Source organism: Scyliorhinus canicula, chromosome 7, assembly GCF_902713615.1.
Source record: "Scyliorhinus canicula chromosome 7, sScyCan1.1, whole genome shotgun sequence".
Taxonomy (NCBI): domain Eukaryota; kingdom Metazoa; phylum Chordata; class Chondrichthyes; order Carcharhiniformes; family Scyliorhinidae; genus Scyliorhinus; species Scyliorhinus canicula.
This window is the reverse complement of record NC_052152.1, coordinates 41,591,267-41,597,266: the sequence shown is the minus strand read 5'-3', so window position 1 is coordinate 41,597,266 and position 6,000 is coordinate 41,591,267.

Here is a 6,000-nt window from a genome sequence, read left to right as displayed (position 1 = left end):
CTGTCACGCAAATTATATCAATAGTTCCACCTGTGGAGTAGGATCTTAAGAATTGGACAAAAACATACAGCGTATTGCACTGGGCACATTGCAAACGTTTTGTTGGTAATTATTTGATTTTCTTGCTATATAGACTGTTTATCAGTTATAAATCATGGGCGGAATTCTCCGCTCCCGGGAAAAATCGGGAGGGATGTGGTGAGGACCTCGGAGGCTGCTACCTCGCCCCCTATTCTCCCCTCCCGGCGGGGCTAGGAGCGGCGCTCCGTAACTCTTGGCTGCGGGGGTGTCACGCCAAGAATGACGCGGCCGGCGCGCCAATGACGTCAGCCACGCATGCGCCGGTTGGCCGGCTCCAACCCGCGCATGCGCGGCTGACGTCATGACGCTGACGGCACGAACCCGCGCATGCGCGGTGGCCGTCTTTCCCTTCAGCCGCCCCGCAAGACGTGGCGGCTTGATCTTGCGGGGCGGCGGAGGGGAAATAGTGCGACCGATTTGGACGCCGGCCCGACGATCGGTGGGCACCGATTGCGGGATTGTCCCCTCCCGAGAACAATCGAGGTGCTCTTTCCTTGCTGGGCCACCTACAAGCCCCAAACGGGCTTCTCACTCCCGTTTCACGACGGCAGCGACCAGGTGTGGTTGCCACTGTCGTGAAACGGCCGCAAACAGCAGGCCGCTCGGCCCATCCGGATCGGAGAATCGCCGTTCGCCGTGAAAAACGGCGAGTGGCGATTCTGCCAAGCGGGGTGGGGGGGGGGGGGAGGAGAATCAGGGGGGCGTGAAATTTGTCGGGGGGCCCTCCCGGCGTGGGGAACGGAGAATCACGCCCCAAGTGTCAATTCGAGATGTCTTCATCGGAGCTCAAGAAGGGTACGTCAAACTGAGATAAGAAACATTGGGGAGAAATCGTAAGGCTGGCGTCAAAAACGGGCGGGTTTGACGTCAGCCTCCCCCCCCCCCCCGACCGGGAAATCCTGGTCCCCGGTCGGGGCTAGCATGCCACGGCCATGAACTCCGGCATCGTGGGCTTAACAAATTTCGTTAAGCCCACTTGCCAGAGTTTGCGACGGCTGACGCGTCATATGACGTCAACCGCGCATGCGCGGATTGAAAGACTCCAACCCGCGCATGCGCGGGTGACGTCATCGCGCATTTACGCGGAACCCGGGCATGCGTGGGCCGGGATGCCCCTCAGCCGCCCCGCGAATTGATACAGCGGGGCGGCGGAAGGACAAAGAGTGCGCGGGAATCGGACCCGCTGCCCGCGATCGGTGCCCACCGATCGCGGGCTCATGGCACCCTTGGCATGGCCGTGGTACTGCTGTGCCAATCGGTGCCATGGTTGCCAAGATCCGAACTTTACGGCCGTTTTTACGAACGGCCAGTCCAGGTGTGTTTGCCGTTCGTAAAAACGGCCGTAAAGGGCTTGGACTTCGGCCCATCGGCCAGCTGAGAATCGCTGCTCGCCGTAAAAAAACGGCGGCAGCGATTCATGTCGGGAGTCGGGCGTGGGGGGGGGGGGGAGAATAGCGGGAGGGCGTCAGACTAGCGTGGCCGTAAAAATTTACGACCCCCGCTATTCTCCGCACCGTCGTGAGTGCGGAGAATTGCGCCCATTACCTTTCAGCAGCTCTTCGCAATAGTTTTCGGTAACCCACAGATTTAGGCTGAGATATGCGAATTCAGAACTATCCTGCAGCTCTTTGGAGTTCACCATTCCAGCTATACACAGAATATTAACTTGTAATGGATAGAAAGGATCTTTTGTGTTCAAATGTTCAATCATTTACTGTAAATATGGCAACGTTTTTCCCACAAAGGTAATGACTCAAAGATAACATTTATCAATTCATCTTGTCTGCATAAAGTACATTACATTCCCATTATTTGCCTTAAAACAAGCCACCAGTTGGATTTCTTGGACCTAGGCTTGAATTTGGTAGGCGGCACGGTAGCACAGTGATTAGCACTGTCGCTTCACAGCACCAGGGTCCAAGGTTCGATTCCTGGCTTGGGTCACTGTCTGTGCGGAGTCTGCACGTTCTCCCGGTGTCGGCGTGGGTTTCCTCCCGATGCTCCGGTTTCCTCCCACAAGTCCCGAAAGACGTGCTTGTTCAGTGAATTGGACATTCTGAATTCTCCCTCTGTGTGCCCGAACAGGCACTGGAATGTGGCGACTAGAGATTTTCATTGTAACTTCATTGCATTGTTAATGTAAGCCTACTTGTGACAATAAAGATTATTATTATTAATTTAACCCAGGCAAATGAGATAATGGAAGTGATGGAACAGCCTCACGCAAGATTGGCGACGTTCGGAATGCCTCGTGCGATCTACTGAGATCTTGTGAGACATTTCGATCTGGAACTTGCCCTCACAGGGTGTGATCCAGACTAACATATTTAAATGAACCATTAGACTCATTTAAATATGTTTAAGCCAGATTCCCGACCAAGACCAAAATGTGACAGAGTCCCGTTTGATAGCGGGGTGATTCTCACTGATGCAGGTGCTGTAGCCACTGTAGCCACCTAAAATGGACACTGAACTAAACAAAATGGAGAATCGCTAAGACTGCAGGGAAAAACAGTTTAGCCAAGGCAGCAGCCTGCAAACACTCATTAGCATTTTGCAAGCAGCAAAACTAGTTTCTGGCCAGGTGGAAGATCTCAAACCAAAGGTGATAATGGCAGAACGTTTTACATACTAATGAGGCAGTCCAGATCTAGGCACACACAATGGCAACATTTGGGTTTGAATAAGATACTTTAAGTGGATGTCCAGACAGAGCGGCACCAGAAGTATCCACTATAGAAACCGCCCCCGCCATCAAGAGAGACCCTCACATTGGAGGAATTCAAAAGATATTGATTGGGAGCGATCCAATCGATACCTGAAGGTAAAGCCCGCCCAGGAAAAGGCAAGGACATTGGGGACCCCTATAAAAGATAGACCCCCACCCATGGTCCTGTCTGTTGTTTCGTGCTCCGGCTTTGACCAAGAACTTCGAATTGTATCCTGACTCCAGCCGTTGAGCACCAGCCGCCGAACCGTAAGTGCCAATACGACGCTCGCTACGCGAACCAGGCCCACTAGACCCCCAGTGACCAGCACGCTTTCTGAAGGTTGCAGACCAAGACCGGAACGAAGGCCTCGCTCCCTGACCTTGCCTGTTCCTGTTTAGTTAAGTATTCTGATTGCTTAGTTTAGTCATAGCTTAGTCCCTTAGCGTGTGCATGCGTATTTATTATAATTGTATAATAAATATTGATCGTTTGGAACTTACTAATCGGTGTATTGTTTTATTACTTTGAACCTGACCTTGGAATATTTGTGAGGTGTCTATACGGCATCTGGCGACTCCTGAGCTGAAAAATACATACACAGAGCCTAGTAGTGTTAAGCACACGGCCTTTAAACGGAGGCGTGTTAATACACTCCAATAAACGCGTTTTACACCCATAGCAAAACGTGCAACATTTAGTGGCGACTCCGCCGGGACACGGTTATAAGTGGTACCCCCACTCCGTCGAGGACCCTGAAATTTGAATTAGAAATCTGGTACAGAAAAAGGAAAGAAATCACAAATATTCACGGTGTTCAAAGGAATAAACGTAATTCGGAAGTGTGTTTAGTGCATGCGTACTAACAGGGTTGTAAGGAAAACCTGAAAGCATTTTTGTTGCGACAAACTTTCGGTAGTTTTGTGAACGGAACATAGCGTAAGCCTTACCCGTTTCGTGAGACATAACCTCAACACCCCCTGTTCTAAATTTAAAGTGAGTCAGAAAATGGCCATGCAGGCAATGGAACGCTCATGAACCCAGAACGGTTTGTGGTCGCAGCGACCAGCAGTAGCCGAGTAGGTCAGTGTCCCATGTGGGAGCTGGAACTTCGCAAGTATCTGCAAGGAAAGGGATGGCCCCTTTGGAAAGAGTTTTGTTTGAATGAGGAGACAGGTCCCGGAAGTATAGGACATACTTGGTGGGAGAACCTCTCTCAAATTCACAAGAAAAATATGAGTAAAGCACGTAAGCCGATGGCGATTGTGTCCTGTTTGGCACAATTGCGAGGCACAGAGGAGGTCGTTCAGACGCTCCGGGCAGAATTAGAAGAAAGAAATAGAATGAGTAAAGTGGATGTCAGGGACATCGAAAAGGAAAACATGGATCTTAGAGGGAAGTTGGCAGAGAAAGGTAGAGAGGTAGATGATGCCACGAGGGCACATCAGTCTTGTCTAGCCCATCTCAGCAGTTCCCAGACCCAGTACGAAAAGGCCTATCAGGACGTGCAACATGCCGTCCTGATAAGAGAAGAATCAGAGAAGCAGGTAGAGGCTTTGCAGAGGCAATGCGCTGACCTTAAAGCAGCTTTGAGAGCACTCCATGCTGCCACCACAGAACAAAGACAGAGTACTGTAGATCACGTGAAATGCAGGAAGCAGATTGCAGAGCTGCAATCGCTGCTTTCGGTGCAAAATGGGTTTCAAAGCACCTTTGGAACGCAGTTAGATGAGGAGAATGCCCCAGACTGGAAAGAGTTAAGTGAGACAGCGCAGCGTTATGTTCAGGGAACATGTGCGCCAGCAGCGCAGCAGAAAAGGCAAGCACCCCAACCCCCCACAGATCAGCTCATTACCGTTCCAATGAATCCAGTCACCACCCAGAGAAAAGCGACCACAGAAGGCGCACCCGATATAACTTACACCACCCCCTTAACTGTAACCCAACTAAGGGACGCGTGTGAGAAGATCACTCCGTTTCTCCCCACCGCAGACCCCCACCAGTTTTTCGCAAAGGTAAAGCAACAGGCTACCATGTACGGCCTGGACGAGAGAGAGCAGGTTAAACTCACAGTTCTGAGTTTGGACCAATCGGTTGTAGCAGCCCTCCCCGACCCACAGAACGTTGGCGGAGGCACCCTAGAGGAAATGCACACCTCCATTTTAGATGCCATAGGGTATAATCGAGGTGACCCCGTAGAAGGACTTAATAAGTGCCGGCAGAAGAAATCCGAGCACCCCACAGCATTCGCCGGAAGGCTGTGGATCCATTTTAACGCAGTCTTTGGCGATTTAAATAGAGCCCATTTGAACCGTGAAAATATGGTTAAATGGACGCGCACCATAATTTCTCATGCAACAGAAGCAGGACAGAGCGCTTGCAACAGCTATGACCCCTCAGAGGAGGCCCATAATGAGAAGTGGGTCCTGAAAAGATTGTCCCGCGCTTGGGAGCAATCAGTTCAGGGCAAGAGTAAAGTGAAATCCCCAGAAGAGGCTCAGGCTGCAGCAGACATACAGGCAGTGAGAGAGCACCAAAAACCTGCGTGGGTGAATGAAGGAAAGAGCAGCCCTCCACAGAAGTCGCAGGAATGCTACAACTGTGGACAGTTAGGACATTGGGCTAAGGAATGTAATGGACCCCAGAGATCACAGAGAGGCCAGCAGACAGGCACTCTGAATCGCAATAAAACAAAACCAATCCATAGTATAGGGATCCAGTCAGGACAGACCAATGTGGACGGAACGAACTGACGGTGTTCGGGCTCCCCCACTTGGGTCTGTGACACACTATGGGATCCATCAGGAAGACCGGTAGTCACGGCAAAGTTAAGAGGGAAGCCCATAGAGTTACTTTGGGACACAGGAGGCTCCCGCACCACAATTAACTCCACCACCACGGCACAAGCAGACACGTGGCCGACCACCTCCACCATCACACTTAGCGGGTTCACAGGACACTCGCAGCAGGGACATATCACAGCACCCGTAGCAATCCAGCTAGGGAACATTTCCACCAAACACCCTGTTGTTCTAGTAAATCTTCCCCGGACAGCAGAACACATCCTAGGGATAGATTTTATGAATGCACATAGCCTGTCGTTCGACCCAGTGAACCAGTGTGTCTGGCGAATGGCAAGATCGGACAGAGCACCCGCTACTCTCACAGTAGGAGAGTACGCTAACAGGATTAGCGCAGTAGGAGAATACTC